This window comes from Gadus morhua, chromosome 22 (genome assembly GCF_902167405.1).
Source record: "Gadus morhua chromosome 22, gadMor3.0, whole genome shotgun sequence".
Lineage (NCBI taxonomy): Eukaryota > Metazoa > Chordata > Actinopteri > Gadiformes > Gadidae > Gadus > Gadus morhua.
The window spans coordinates 2,947,265-2,963,803 of NC_044069.1; positions in this window are offsets into that span (position 1 = coordinate 2,947,265).

Sequence of the window (16,539 nt, forward strand, 5' to 3'; positions counted from 1 at the left end):
CGCTGAACAATTCAATTAAATAAAACACAGGGTCAAGAGGTTTACAACATTATAGACATAACCGTCTTATCTCATTCATGTTCTCGTCATGATCTCTATTTCTGTGTGTAGTTGCTAACATAAGTCTGTTCTCTGGTCCTCCATGTGTAAATATGATTTCATTTGGACTGGGGCGCTGTTTCTAGAGTCGCTGTTTCCATGTGTGTTTGTTTATCTGTTTTCTGCCTGGTTGTTTATTAGTATTTATGTATTTTTTTTAACTTCATCTTTATTTATTTTTTCAGTCTTTTCTTCGTCTGCTCTGGGGCGGCTCCATTTTAAACAATTTTTACTGAATACACATCACTGACTAAGACTCTAGAAGACTGCTGAGCCCCGTTTCCCGAAAGCATCTTTAGCCCAAGTGGATCGCAGAGTGGGTCGTACGAGCATCTTACAGTTTTCACACCGTTTCCCGAAAGCATCTTTGGTAACGAACGTCTTAAAAACGCTCACGAGTCACGAGTAGCTATCGAGTGCTCCAGGGTACTCGTAGGACGCTAAGAGCCTCGTTAGCCTACTATAGCCTCAGTGGCGTAACCAGCGGACATTCCTAGTATTGGATGCGTTTTATTACAACACATTGGTAATGGTGTATCACGTGCGTCTGAGCCTAATGTGGGCCATTATGTTCTTAGTTTGAGAGAGACAGTCCAGGAAATGTTTGAGCAGGCAGGGCACTTAAAATGTGTGAGAGAAAGTGGGGGGGATTTGTGCAGACTGACATAGGCTACTCATAAAACGTAGCATAAAATAATGTAAAAATAAATAAAAAATAAAAAATATATATATATTTTTTAATTATTTTTTTTATAAAAAACAAGCAAAGGAGCAGGCAAAAGGCTGGGATATGGTGGGGATTGGTCACGTTGACGGGAATGTTTAGTGACATGTGGGAGGGTGGAGGGGGTTAAAAAAAAGTCTCAATCACTCTTCGACGTGCATGAAAACCAGCCGCGTAGTTATGAGGGAGGCCGTCCTCACACCGATCTTCCTCGTCGTCATCGTCCTCAATGTCCTCCGGTTCAACCAAAGCTACCCTAGCCTTAGCTGCAATGTTGTGCAACATAGCTGTCACACATATCACAGCGCATGACTTGGCCGGCGAAAACTGGAGCCCTCCGCTGGACTTGTGAAGGCATCTAAAGCGCAACTTCCACCTCCCGATCGTGCGCTCAGGATTAGGACTGCTATATATGTCGGCCTAGGCTTAATCAATTGTGTTTTAATATCTTTAGCATTCATATTATTGCAATCTATTCTTTTCGTAGGCTACTCTGCGGTTGGCCTTGATGGGGAGATATTTTAACCCTTTTTAACCCCATTTTCCTCCGACATTCCTGCGTCTCCCCCTGCGTCATAGCCCGTTTCAGCACCATATCAGTGGACAGGTACAATCCTACGATCGTCTTGAGTGCAGCGAATGCGCGTTCACGTTAAGAGGAGTTTCGGGAAACGCTCCAAAGAAATTATCGATTGTTCGAAAGATCCCTTGTTCGAACCATCTTACGAGCGAAGATCCATCGATATCGGGGAAACAGGGCCCTGAGCAATGGAAAACCGGGTTTTTCAAAATGGGGTTTCCATGGGGCGGTCTCTTAAATGTCTCTGATTGGTGCATGATGCTGAACTCCGTGTTGATTGGACAACTGCTGCATGAAGGGTAAGTATTGGTGAGTACTCTTGCATATGGCGTATAATCTCTTTCCGGTGCTTTTTTCAGTCGCGATCAACAAACATTAACATAGACGGACAAAAGAAATATCTTATAATAGAGAGGGACGGACAGGCAGACAGACAGAAAGAGAGAGATAATCAGATAGACAGACGTTGGATGCAGTGTGCATCTTCAGGACTCTTGTGGTGCGTCGACACTCAAGTCCAAAACGTTCTACAGAACACACAAAATGGAGGCTTTTGTAATATCTACAGTTAGTACATTTTAGGAGCTCTCATTACCTCGACTAGTTTGCAGTTAAACACGACACAAGATCAATATAATACGAGCCATTGCTAATTAAAAATTGCATCAATGCTGATTATATTCATTTAGATTCTTTATTATCGTTTCTATTGTGGCCCCCAGCCTCTTGTGGATCTTTAAACAGACCCCTAGCCAGGGCTGTACGCTTACTTTTTAAAATGGTAGCACTGGTGCTAGCAAGCGAAAAAATTCAGTAGCACAAAAATAATTTTGGTAGCACACATACTACAGTCAAAAAAATAAAAATACTATATGAACAGAATAGGATGTATATACAAAAGTAACACTATGAACAAATTTAACAACAGTAAAGTGACAATGAACATATTAAATAGTAAAGTGACCATGAGAGCTTATTTTAAAACATCAGCAGCCAGAAGTGGTGAACACATTCAACAAAATTAAGTAATTATTACAAATTTAACAAACACTTATTTATTAACCTCTGATATCCTTTCCCCTACCTCGAGGCAATATTTACAAAATATTGCAGATTTTGATATTTGATAATTAATATGCTTGGCGTTTGAGTTGTGTTTGGTGTGTATAAAAATGACTTATATGTGCTTGTGGCGGAGTTTCTCATGTTTAATTTGACGTGCAAAATGACTATTTCTACACAATAAGGGCAGTGTTGTATGCTTTTTGCTGCGAGAGTGATCGAGAGTCCCCAAATATGGGGACCCCCGAGCTTTGCCCACCATTTGATTGACCTCAAAAGGGGTTTGCTTTTGCTACTGGCAAACTAAAATGACCTATTGTCCCATTGATGCCAAAAGGTGTGGTGTGAGAGAAGTTTGAATGTGTTCAGACATGTTGCCTTTCCACCGAAGTCAATCAGAAGCACATGACGCCATCCGTCCCACGCAACAGATACTCTGTATCTGCAAAACCAGAAATTCATGATATGAATGCAGATTTATTTCTGAAACTCCACTGTTATGTCTTCTTCCCTAAACGGCTGTTTTTAAATATTGGGCTTGATATAAAAAAATTAAAATCATTCTATATCCCTGCAAAGCAGCAATACATTCAGCTTTACCTTGTACTTGCTTCAGCTAACCCAGCAAGTTGGCAAGAATACAACGGGGAGTCTGTTCTGCAAAGGTGTCAAATCATCCTTTTGGGAACTTTCCAGTTTCCCATTGTGTTTCTGACTCTCTTTGTAACAGACGTCTAATGTAATCTCCAAATCAGGAAGACATGTCTGAATGGTGTAAAATGTTTCACAGACCTGACAATCGACTGCTGTCAAGTGAACCTGTTGCTTGTGTCTTTCTGATTGGTCAGGATTGGCCAAGTGTCCTTTGCCAACCAAAAACCACCTGGGCCAGAACTCCATAGACTACAAAGAAGATGCTGACATAATACCCGCTCAAATAATTTTCCTTCATAACAACCATGCAGATTTCTGAGGTAAAGTGTTCTTTATTAAAGGGTTTCAATCGTTTAATCTTTCAGATTATAAAGAGACGGTAAATTGGGTCTGTTTCCATGCACCAGATGATTGATGAATGAGGATTGCGGATGTGAAACCCAATTTGAATGCATTCCTGAAGGGCGAAGCTGTTGTTGCAAAGTAAACCAGTGCCCATTGGGCCAGATTGGGCCGGCAGTCTGGCCCAATCTGACAACACTGGTTTCCTATGAGGCCTTCAGGGGTGAACTGGAGGCTGTGAGGACGACCAAACTGGACAAGAGGACTAAACACAGCAATGTAGTGACGACGAAAACTGAGAACAGTCTGGTATCCGATATCAATTGGCATTCATATCTTACATTTCTAGTTGTGCAGATAGAATGTATCCGATGGCTTTGGTCGGATTGCAGAATGTGTAATCCACCCACTTCACTGGACAAGCAACATGTCTGACCTTGAAGCCTGATGTGTGTTGCTGATAGTCACGTGACTCACAGAACTGCATCGGCATGTCGCTCTAACCGCGGGGGGTTGAAGGGCTAGTGGGCACGCAGAGTGGGAACTGGGCACCGCTTGGTTTAAGGGTGTGGGTGATTTGTGCTATCCATATATTATTCCAATCGATGCAATCAATTGAGCTGATGTCGTTGGGTAACACACAGGTACAACTGTGTATAATCGGCATAACTACTATACTATCATATTTCGCAGTATCACCATATAAAGGCGAAACAACACCGAGCCCAAGATTGAACCCTGAGGTACCCCAAAGGTTATTTCATTTACATTCCCTCATAGCTGATATGTGTATTGTTGTACTTTGTTATACCTCTGGACATTCTGTGGTCATTGATTTCATCATATTGTCAACACTATTTGTGGTGTTCGTATATACGTTCACATAAAGCTAAATAAAACCTGAAAATAATCTGCAAGGAGTGGAGGACGCACTGTGTTTACCCTAATTGTCTTGTGAAACATTTCAGGGGTTTCCCACCATAGTCGTTGCAGCAGAATAAAATCACTACTATATTTCCTGCTCAACTGCAAAGGCAGAAAAACAAATATAATCATGATCTTTGTTAAGATCGTGATCTCTGTCTACCACTTGGTATAATTCAGGATAACCGTCTCTTTGGCTTGAGGAATGAACCAGCTGATGCCTGCAACACACACATGATATAAGTTTTATGTTTCATATAATAAAATCTAATATTTTACAAACACACACACACACACACACACACACACACACACACACACACACACACACACACACACTAGGTCTTGTTTACAATTAGAACCAGCAGCTCCTAGTAAGTGCGGTCTTGAGAAAGTTGAGAAAGTTGTTCAACATATTTTTATATGTTATTCTATGATACACATATATAAATGAGCGTAACAATAAAACTGTTTACTATGGTTCTTGATCAAATTCCCCAGAGCCAGCTTATAGAGCAGGGGTCTTCAATGAGGTTAGCTAGGGGTCTGTTTAAAGATCCACAACATCCATGGGGCCACAATAGTAACGATAATAAAGAATCCAAATAATATATAAGTGGTATTGGTCTAATTATTACATACCATTGGCTTGTTTTATGTTGATCTTAATGTTGTGGTTAACTGAAAAAGGAAATGAGAGCTCTTAAAATTTACTAAATGTAGATATTACAAGATCATCCGTCTTTGATTTGATTAAGTCATGTTGTCAACACAATTCAAGTAAAATGGTCAGCAACGGCGTGGAGGAAGCTCTTTGTTTTCGCCGTGATTATCTTCAGCGAACATTCCAGGTGCTTTCCCCCTGCAACAGGTGCAGCAGATTAAAATAACCATTATATTTCCTGCTCAACTGCAGATGTAGAGGAAAACGTATGAGAGCAAATATAAATACGATCTTTGATAATCCAACATTTGTACTGATGCGAGTTGTCCTGGGGGCAACAGAGACCCAGGATGTTGTTACAGTTGAAGATATTTATCGCCACAATTTAGTTGATTTTTTTTTAGTTGCTTAGCTGTTTCTGCGTACACCATTAAAAACCGAATAAATATGCATGTTGTTTTATAGGCAAAACAAGGAAAAATAATTTACTTTAAAAGTTAAAACTTTGCTCAGTTCTGTCTATGTTTCTTCTCGGGTATCGATTTGAACTAAGTGGCCATTCCGAGCAATTTGTGTCACTGGCAGCTTCCGCCCCCGAGTCAACAGGCTAGAATCGGCCAAAAAAATGCAGTAATGGGCCGCCTTGTGCCGATGGTGCTGGAAACCACGCAAGAAGACTTGACTCTGACTCCCTGCTGTGAGACTTGACTCTGACTCCCTGCTGTGAGACTGGACTCTGACTCCCTGCTGTGGGACTGGACACTGACTCCCTGCTGTGGGACTGGACTCTGACTCCCTGCTGTGGGACTGGACTCTGACTCCCTGCTGTGAGACTGGACTCTGACTCCCTGCTTTTAGGAATGGGATGCAGGACTGGCTCCGTTGTCCTGCACTCGATGATGGTTGAATGATGTTGTGGACCTAAAAGGGGCAAAAACATTCTGACTACACAACCTACCTGAAGTTTGAGACAGATTCTTCGAATTCAGTCAACGCCGCTCTGAGAGTCTGGTTGCTGTCCGAAGAAGGCTTGTATTCGCGTCTCTTTTTGCCATCAGCAGTCTCCACCACCAGTTTAAAGTATACTTCAAACGCACAATGAAAAGCATAAGGAACAAGTAGTGGACATATATAGCCTAGTCCAGCTATAGTTTGAGTAATAAGTAAACTCTTGTGTTTGTCCAAAATCTGATGGCTAACCCAAACCTTAAAAGTGAGAGGTGGTGTATCTCCTACCTTGAGCCATGTCTAGAAAGTTGATCTTCACTGGTTGTGTTCTTCTGCAGAGATGGGACTTGTTGGTTAGGTTAATGCTCTTGGGGCCCCTGCTTTATACCCAACTTTTGGACTCACCTTGTCTAGGAATGCACCAATCAGGACGTCTCTTCCAAGGGATGTGAAAAACATACACTGGTCTGTCATCTGTAATTAGTTTGGAATCAGGAAGAATTGGGGTTGATTGACAGCTGATAACATATTTCCGTAACTGGAGCATGACCCCCCAGAGCAGGAAATAAAATGGAAGTTTAATCTGAAAAGGCCTGCTTTCGCTTAGGATCTTTAGAGAACATCACTGCTCACTATGTGTCATTATGATTTTTAGCAGCATTAGGATCTGCATTACTGATACTGTGGCTGCACTAGACTATATATATGTCTACTACATGTTCCCAGAACATGTAGTTTGGGCCAGACTGCCGGCCCAATCTGGCCCAATGGGCACTGGTTTACTTTGCAACAACAGCTTCGCCCTTCAGGAATGCATTCAAATTGGGTTTCACATCCGCAATCCTCATTCATCAATCATCTGGTGCATGGAAACAGACCCAATTTACCGTCTCTTTATAATCTGAAAGATTGAACGATTGAAACCCTTTAAAAAAGGACACTTTACCTCAAAAATCTGCATGGCTGTTATGAAGGAAAATTATTTGAGCGGGTATTATGTCAGCATCTTTTATGTAGTCTATGGAGTTATGGCCCAGGTGGTTTTTGGTTGGCAAAGGACACTTGGGCAATCCTGACCAATCAGAAAGACACAAGCAACAGGTTCCACACCTGACACCAGTTGATTGACAGATGTGTTAAACATTTTACACCATTCAGACATGTCTTCCTGATTTGGAATGAAGAAGAATTTAGATTACATTAGACGTCTGTTACAAAGAGTCAGAAACACAATGGGAAACTGGAAAGTTCTCAAAAGGATGATTTTACACCTTTGCAGAACAGACTCCCCATTGTATTCTTGCCAACTTGCTGGGTTAGCTGAAGCAAGTACAAGGTAAAGCTGAATGAGAGGAGACACCGTAAGAGGGCGTTGATATCATATTTCTGGATCAGCAGGTCAGTGTATCTGATGCGTTGTTCGGATGTCAAAGGATATCACTTGGCTTCCTGAACAGTGTCTGAGGTGTGGTGAGCCACGCTGGGGGAAACTTGATGCGTTTTGCATATTGACAATAGACACATGGCTTCCAGAGCAGTATGAGGAAGTGGTGCAAGCCGCAGGGAGGGGCGGGTCAGCGGGCACAGTCGGGTATAAGGTTGGCACAGGTGGGTCTGTAAGTTGTACTTGAAGTCGTCCGTCAGAATGGCCTCTTCAGCTCTGCTCTCGTCTCTCCTGCTGCTCTCTCTCTCAGGGTTCCTCGCTCAAAGTAAGAACGACCTCCACAAACATTCACACCTCTCTCATCCCAAACCCGTTTGGTTCAACGTGACAATAAGTCATATTTGTTTGCTTTTAGAAAGAGCAAACCACTTTTTAGTTGTATTAAAGGTTGGGTAGGTGATTTGCGAAACGCCAGCAGATTTTGAAAATACACAACTCAAATGGTCCTACCCCCTCTCCTTCAACGCTGAATCTGACTCCACCCATTCCAAGTACCTGGACGCGCAATCATGCACGAGCGCGAACAGAGATGCGCGAGAGCGAGCCAGGCTAGCGTAGGTTTTCGTTTAACAACATGGCACTACATTCAGCTGTAAGTTGCACCCAGTACCGCGGGAAGTAGGAGTGCTGGGGGCGCTGCAACACCCCCTGTCCGAGGCCCTGTCTTATCACAGAAAACGATCATTTCTAAAAACTCCGGCCAAAGTGGAGATTTCTGAAAACGCCGGTTATGTGTTGTCGTGTCAACGGGGAGAAACGGGATTTTAGGTTCTGAAGCGTCACATTATGCACCAGGAAATGCTTAACGTCATGTGAGCGCCCGCTGTACCGTATTGGTCCGAATATGAACACAAACCCCATTGTAAGACGACCTATATTTGGAAAAAAGATTTGAAGACCAGATCCGTTTTTTATGAATAAATAAATTGTATTCATTGAAATAATATACGAAAATAAAAAGGCATCGAATAAAACACTGCATTGCCACTAAACAGTAGTGCAAATAGGCCGTACTGATGTGTACACCAAAGACTATTCCTGACACTCCTCTGCCCCGCTGTGTTCGCTCTGGCTGTGGTCGCTCCGAACTGTTTCGGCCCGTGGCAAAGCGAGTCATCCTCGCTGCTGTCCAAGGCATTTTGAGACGCAGCATTTATTTAATGCTCATATGACCTAGTGCTGAAAAAAGGTTATATGAAAAAGTGTGAGGGTAGCGGTGGTGCGCTAAACTTGTTCTGTGAGCAGCTGGATGTGAACGATCGATTTTCAACTGTCCGCGCATGCACTGGTGTAATTGAGCTGCGCTGCTATACATCTTTTTTTATCAATGTAACGAGTTGCGAGTCTAGTGCAGGCTGAGTTTTTTTTTTCCCCAGCACCCCCTGCTGAGAATACGTTCTCGCTGCTATGGTTGGACCAGATGTTATAAACATTAAACGGTCACATAAATCATTACTATTTTTAGAAAATGTATGTTTGTTTCATATAATTGTATTGGAAGTCCTGGTTTTCACTAGGGTTGCCGCGGTGTGGACATTTTCACACCGAGTAATACACTCGTCTCCACACCGGTATTACCGAGTATAAACGGTATAAACTTTGAAACTAGGTCAACCGCCACACAAGCATCGGTTTTTAGACCCTTCTCGTCCTTCAGTTGCCGCCAACGTTCGAAAGCAGCGCCTAGGATTATTCTTGATTTCAGTTTTGCTCTTTCAGCGTTTTTATTATCAATTACTCTCTGAAAAAGAGTTTTCCTTCTCTTTGCTGGTGGTGGTGGTGGTGGTGGTGGTGGGGATGGTGGCGTCTTGTCTGCCATGGAAATTGTCTTCTACTGCTAGGTCCAAATGTGGATTAACTAGTTCCAGTAGCTACCGCAGGATAACAACAAACAGGAGCTTGCTCTGGGTCACGAGCTCTGGGTCACGAGTACTGCACGAAGGGGTCGCGCGCGGGGCGCGGGGGAGGGGGAGTGGAGTACGACCGTTTGATTGACGTACTTACTGTCCAATGCAACTCGGTGGCAATGGAAATGATTGGCTGGAGTTTTTCGAGCCCTGCCCGTTCCACAGATGATTGACTCGTTTAATTTTCATGTCAGTACTTCTAACTCAGTGGCTGTAAGCGGGTTATGATAAGGATTTCAAGTAATTTTGCAAAAATGGCCAAAAAAGCAAATCACCTATCCAACCTTTAACTTTTGTCCTTAAATGTGTTAGTCTAAAGTACCAGAATATTGACTGTGATAATGTTTAACGTTTATTCGAGTACTGTTTTCTAAAGGGGCGTTTTGAGTTGAGTAGAGCATTGTGGTACGTGGTTTTGAAACCTCACTGATCACAAATTCTTCGTCATTCTTTGTCCACAACATGGCTCCGTTCTGTGGTGAGTTTGGTTTTTAAAGAACCACCAACTGTGACCAGCTACAGGTCAGCTGTCCTTCCTCCTGGAGGTGAAATACAACCAACCGGACAGAAACAGTCACGTGTTCTCTGCCCAAACTCCCTTCAGAGGGGTTCTGTTTGGGGCCATGACCAGGCTGAACAACTCTAGCCCAGACTTCAAGTAAGTCATGTTTCTCTGTTACTCTTTGCATGTGTAGAGTCAGTCCAAGTCTTCAGCAGAGACTAAGATGATGGAGGATTGCCCAATAACGGCTTTCGTCTGGTCAGACTTGCGACTCACTATTTTTGGAAATAACTTGATGATATTAAAGCACACTTACGCATATTTGTTGGTATTTTTTTCACAAAGAAGTTAAGCATGCTTTGGGTCCAGTTCAAGTCAAGTTTTGTGACGGACAATGCAAATGAGCCGAACTCTTCCCTGACTGCAGTGGTTTGGAAGGTGCTTCAGTCCCCTACTTTTAGCCCCATCTGTCCTATGTTGTCCACTAAATTTGTTTCCTTGCAGCTTCACCTCCTCAACGAACGTCGACTACGGAGAGTTCCTGGTGAGCGTCAACGGTTTGTTTGGGAATGACCAAGACCGGACATACTGGGAGCTGCTGGTTCAGAAAGACACCAACACCATTATCAGACCTGATGTTGGTAGGCTTGTGTGTGTGTGTGTGTGTGTGTGTGTGTGTGTGTGTGTGTGTGTGTGTGTGTGTGTGTGTGTGTGTGTGTGTGTGTGTGTGTGTGTGTGTGTGTGTGTGTGTGTGTGTGTGTGTCTAGATAAATGATCTTCTAACTTCCTATGAAACATAAAACTTTTACGTTGTTGCAGGGATCAGCTGTTACATTCCTCAGGCCAAGGAGAAGGTGATCCTGAACTACACCACTTATTAGACAGAGGTCCCTTCTTTGGATCGCTCTCACTTGGAGAGTATGGACCTTATGCCCCTGACGGCCATCTTGGTTCTAACCTCAGCAGTATTTATGCTCCTGTTTGGAACCAAGATGGCAGCTTTGTATATAAGGCCCAGGCTTTGGAACCCGGACGATTCACATCTCAACCTGGCCTTGCTCTTTTTTTTGTTCCGTAATAACTTTGCAATTAAATACTTCTAGTGTATAAACCTCAACCTGCCTCTGGTCTACATCCGGACTTTGAACAATTATAACATGATCAAATAATATAACAAATACATTTATAAAACTTAATGTCAAAATCCGTGGTGGTACAATACATTTATTGTAACATGAATAAAAACACATCAAACAGTATTACTAACAGAAAACTAACAGAAATCAATTACATTTACGGCATTTAGCAGACGCTTTTATCCAAAGCGACTTCGATTGGTTAATACACACATTGACACACCGACGGCAGGAGCAGTTAGGGTTAAGCATTTCTTGCTCAAGGGCACAATAACCCTCAGCTAGGGGGAGCTGGAGATCGAACTAGCAACCTTAAGGTTACAAGACAACTGCTGTACAGCCTGAGCTAAGGCAACCTCTTAAAGAGTCCTAGACTAAGTGATACTTGTTATTAGATAATAAGCAAATTATTACTCATTGAAGTTATACCAACACACAACAGTACTCTCCTGCTGCATCATAGTGTTTCAACACACCACCAATAGATGACATCACCGAGCCGCACAGCAGGAAGCTACATTGAGGTAGCATTGATACCTCGAAGGGGATAGAATGCTGTTCCAGTCACCTTGAAGACGTGTGATTCAAGCATGGAGCCCTGAGGTTCCCCACATCTTCTCAATCTCATGTTCTGTGGAGGGATGAGACGCCGAAAGCCCCCCACAGGGTGGACTGGAGATCATTTAATTTCAATAATACTTTTTAATTAATTAATTTTATGACCAAATTTATGTATTTCATCCTTCATACTCGAAATTTCGATTCTTCTATTCGTCTTGTGCATTTGTTATAATTGACAATAAAGCTGACTTTGACTTTGACTTTGACTTGGACAACGGCCTTTCCCCAAAAGTCAAATACTTCAACCTGGTCTAACAGATATCCGTGAAATGACCAAGGACACCTAACTCAAATCCGTGGAATCCTAACAGAAACATGCCAATTTCCGTGATATGGCCACGGATTTCGCTCCATTGCAAGTTATTGACACTCATATTCCGTGGCACACACACAGATCCCCATCTCAATGACCGAGTCGAGCACGGATGCTTAACTCAAAATCCGTAGTGGCTCACGGAATCATTTAAATTGTCCGTGATATGCCCACGGAATTTGCTCCAATGCAAGTTAATGACACTCATATTCCGTGACCAGCCTGTCCTCTCAGAAAATATAGGTTGTTTGTTCAGCCATAGATTACGACCCATTGGAACATCGCCAAAACGAGCGAACGAGGGCCTCTACAGGTTGCGGGAGGTAATGGGATATTTTTCTGTGAAAATGGCAGGCATACTTTTTATTCAGGGTGGAAAATATAATATTTTAGTATAGTTACGCCATTAAAAGTGTTTATGTAAAAAAAAAATAGCAAGAAATGTGCATTTTACTTCCATAATCTTCGCTCGGTGAATGTGAAGGATCTTTGGTTTTATAGTTATGACGAAGAATATTTCAGGTCTCGACAAAAAAGCATGGTTGCTATGGACGCTGAAACCAGCAGCTCGCATGCGGTTTAAACCATTGTCTTTGCTGTTTATGATATTTTATGTAACCGGAAAAGATAATTCAATGCCGGTCGGGAAGGCCCATGCAAGCGAAAGGAGCGTTCCACAGCATTAAGAAGAGCCGTGTAATAAATAAATACATTTATTTATTTATTATTATATACGGAGACCACCAGACTTCCTCGAAGCAACGAGAATCAGCCTATAAAGTAATCTTGAAAGCAAAACGCCAAGCTCATTGATTTAACGAGGCAGGGTTATTTGAAACAATTAATAAAAAATGTGCTAGAGGTCATTCCTCCTCCTGAGTGTGCTTCCTATGTCTAGTGTACACCCCTACTGTCCACAAGCACCCCCCCCCCCCCCCGCCCCATATGGATATGGAGAATTGTTGCCAGGTCCCAGTGGTGGAGGTATCATATATATGAAAGAGGGCATTCAAATATTCTACAATGATCAATTAGGAGGCGGAAGCCCTAAAGGAAGTGATGCAATAGGTGACTGAGTCGAGGACATTAACCAGTAAGCCATAGACCTGGGGTCTCTTTTAAATCAAATGGGGTCTCAAAGGACACGTATCATAAGCAACCTGTGTAGTGTGTTGCCGCCCAATCTGGCAACACTGCAGATCACCAACAGTCTGTTATTGTCTCCAGGTAGGAGAATGGCCAATCAGCAAAGAAAACAAAAGAAAACACAGGGCGGCGATGTCAGACATGGAGAGAGGGAGGGGGGAGGGAGGGAGGGATGAAGAGAGAGAGAGGGGGAGGGGGAGAAAGAGAGCCGTCGTGCCCAGGCCGAGGCACCCTGCGGCCCGGGCACCGTGACCTTGGGCACCGCTGCCGTGGCAACAGCACTCCCGCGTCTCCCGCCGGGCCCCATGAACGAATGAATGAATGGCCCGGGAACCGTGGGCTACACTCAGAGCAGCTGGAATCTACAACAACAGCAAGAGGCAGGAGGAACACGGGCTATGAAACAAAAGTAGCTGTTTTTTTTGGTATCGCCCATGTTTGATTGTGTTGTGTTGGTAATTGAACTGTTAACTTTGGTTATGTTTATCATCGATAGAGATCATGACGATAGCTGATTTAACGGAAGTCTGGGCGTGTGTAGGACTGAACCACGCTGTATGACCACTGTTACAAACCAATAACTGAAAATAGGCTATTTATTTCACCCCCAAAATTTTAAAACCATGAAAGTTTAAAATCCCCCCCAAAGAAAGAAAATAAAATCACGTTCCCAGCGCCCCCCTAGGTTGAGCGAACGCCCCCCAGGGGGCGGTACTGCCCCCGTTGAGAAACCATGGTCTTCTACAGTGTCGCATGCAGCACTGAGGTCTAGTAGCATTCAGTGTTAATTTCGTTATCAAAGAATACGACGAAAAATGTTCGTCAACAGCCTTTTTTCCGTGACTTAGACGAGACGTTGACGAGCTAAAAATAGACCTTGGATAATAAAAACTATGACAAAATGTACGTTTTGTTTTCGTTGACGAGAAGAGACAGGACTAAAATGTTAGTGGTGTGCTATTTGGACATTAAAAATGCACGATATTTTCCAATCATTACCCTCCCGTAAGGTTGTTATGCAACTGTTCACTCCTCCAGTAAATAGGACGGACCTTAGCTACGACTTTGCAACGGGAGATATAGTCCACTCAGCTATGAGGTAACGTTATGCATTGTACATATTTATAATTCGAAATTCTTCCCAGCTTTTATTCCACAGATACTCTAGGGTCTATAGCATATAACCGCGTTGTCTGATTACAGTTTAATTCATTTTTCACAATATACCGGCTCTTGTTTTGAAAAAAATCACTGCGCCATTCGTTTCAATGGGAATCGCCACGGTCTATACTTTTCAACATAAGGTGGACTTTGAAATTCGTCCCAGCCTTTATACCCAAGATACTATAGGGTCTGTAGCATATTACCGCGTTTTCTGATTACAGTTTAACGCATTTTTTTCACTAATAATGGCAGTAACCGTGTTAATTGTAGCCGGCTGCCGTTGTATTCCCTGCACACGAGGGCTACTGCATCTGCTGATCACCACAGCAGTGAGCGCTACAGAAGCGCCAAGTGCCATTCAGGCTTACATGGGGATCAGATATGATCCGATGAAAGTGAACGATACATCACCTGAGGGGCCCGACCCTATCCAGCTGTAATATGTAGAATAGTCAACACCTATACTATTCTAGTAGAAGCGCCTGTATATAAGATAATCAATATCCCGGATTTACTTGAATAACACATTTTTAAACAACCATACCAAGTTATGTTTGTTATTGTGTAGTGTTACTTGGTTGCGAGTGCAACCCGTTATTTCTGTATCATTGCATTGACAATGGGACTGTTGATTTTCTTTGAGACAGTTGTTTACAGGTTTCCTGTTGCTGACACGACGACGATTGAACGCCTGAGCCGAGCCCTTGACAAGGAGGGACGAGCCTTGGGTTCATAAATTACAGGTCCCGATGGCGACAGATGAAACACAAGCGGCGTCTACAAAAATGTCCAAAACCACCCACATGCACCAGCGCACCAATACATGAAGATCCCCTGAGCCATCCAAATCCATGCGACCCACAGATAATCTTGAATTTTTTAATTTCTATTGTGTCAAATGATTTTGTATTTTTTACTTTTTACTTTCAATGCATGCTGCAAATATATGTCGACTAATTTTGTACTTTACTTTTGCACATGCCGAAATTTTTATGATCTTGTTACATATAACCAAAAGTATTAGCTTGGATTTCTATGGCTACTTTTGTTTATGTGCCCTTTGACCATATGATTGTATGATAACCAGGATATGTGTTCATTGTTGTATTGTTAACAATGACTTGTATTACCTATGAGACCAACCAAGACAAAGGCTGTTTCAGTATTATGGGGACGCGTTGTGGTTTATCTCCAATATGGATTTTTTTCCACTTCGGTCGGTGGTGTTGATGATTTATTATACTTTGACTATGTTTTCGGTGTGGTCAATGGTGTTTATGACTTAAAATCTTATTGTATGGTCATCTGAGATGACCAAGGAGGGATTGTTACGTATTTTAGGAACATAAGCTGCCCCCACATAGCCTCTAGGAAGCAGATTCAAACACAAAAGCTGTATTACCCTCATATAGCCACTAGGAAGCAGGACCAAACATATAAGCCGTAAATACTGTACATAGCCACAAGGGGAGCAGGACCTTACTGAAGGCTGCAATAGCTGCTCCATCCACAGAAGGCAGCACCTCAGACAGGTGAGGAAGCCGAGGCTAATACGTCACACCGGCTCCGCCCACTGCTGTGGGCCGCGTGGATTTGACCATAACAGTCTACAGAGAAGTGGAGAGATTCAGAATCTTCCGGTAGTTCAGACTTGTGGGTTAGAGTTTTGATCAGCTGGGAGTCGCTCAGCACGTGTACGACACACTTCCCCTCCTTTTGCTCCGTAGTTACCATACCGAAATACTTTAACAAATAAAGTCAGTTAAAAGCGATCCAGATTGGACTACTTTCTTCGAAGAATGGTGCAACACTTAAACTACTACTAATGATAATAGTGGGATAGCAATGCTAAACATGGTAATAATAATAGAGTGAGAGTGATAGAGTAAAACGCTGGGAAATAAAAACATACGTGATCGTAGCGCCGGTTGGATGTTTCACGGCCTCATTGACATCTCCGAATATCACTATTGAGATACTATTCATCAGTCAGATATAGACAACAGATGCACATTGTCATAGTCATGATATCCGAAATATAGCAACGGTCAAAAAACTACTAACGGCAAGTCAACATGTTGTCGTCGGCTGGAGTCACTGCTTCCACAAAAATACTTTGCCTGTATGCTAATCATTACCCCCGACCCACACCCACCTGAGTGATCGGACCCATAGACCCAATAGGGATTGGACCCCATAGACCCAATAGGGATTGGACCCCATAGACCCAATAGGGATTGGACCCCATAGACCCAATAGGGATTGGACCCCATAGACCCAATAGGGATTGGACCCCATAGACCCAATAG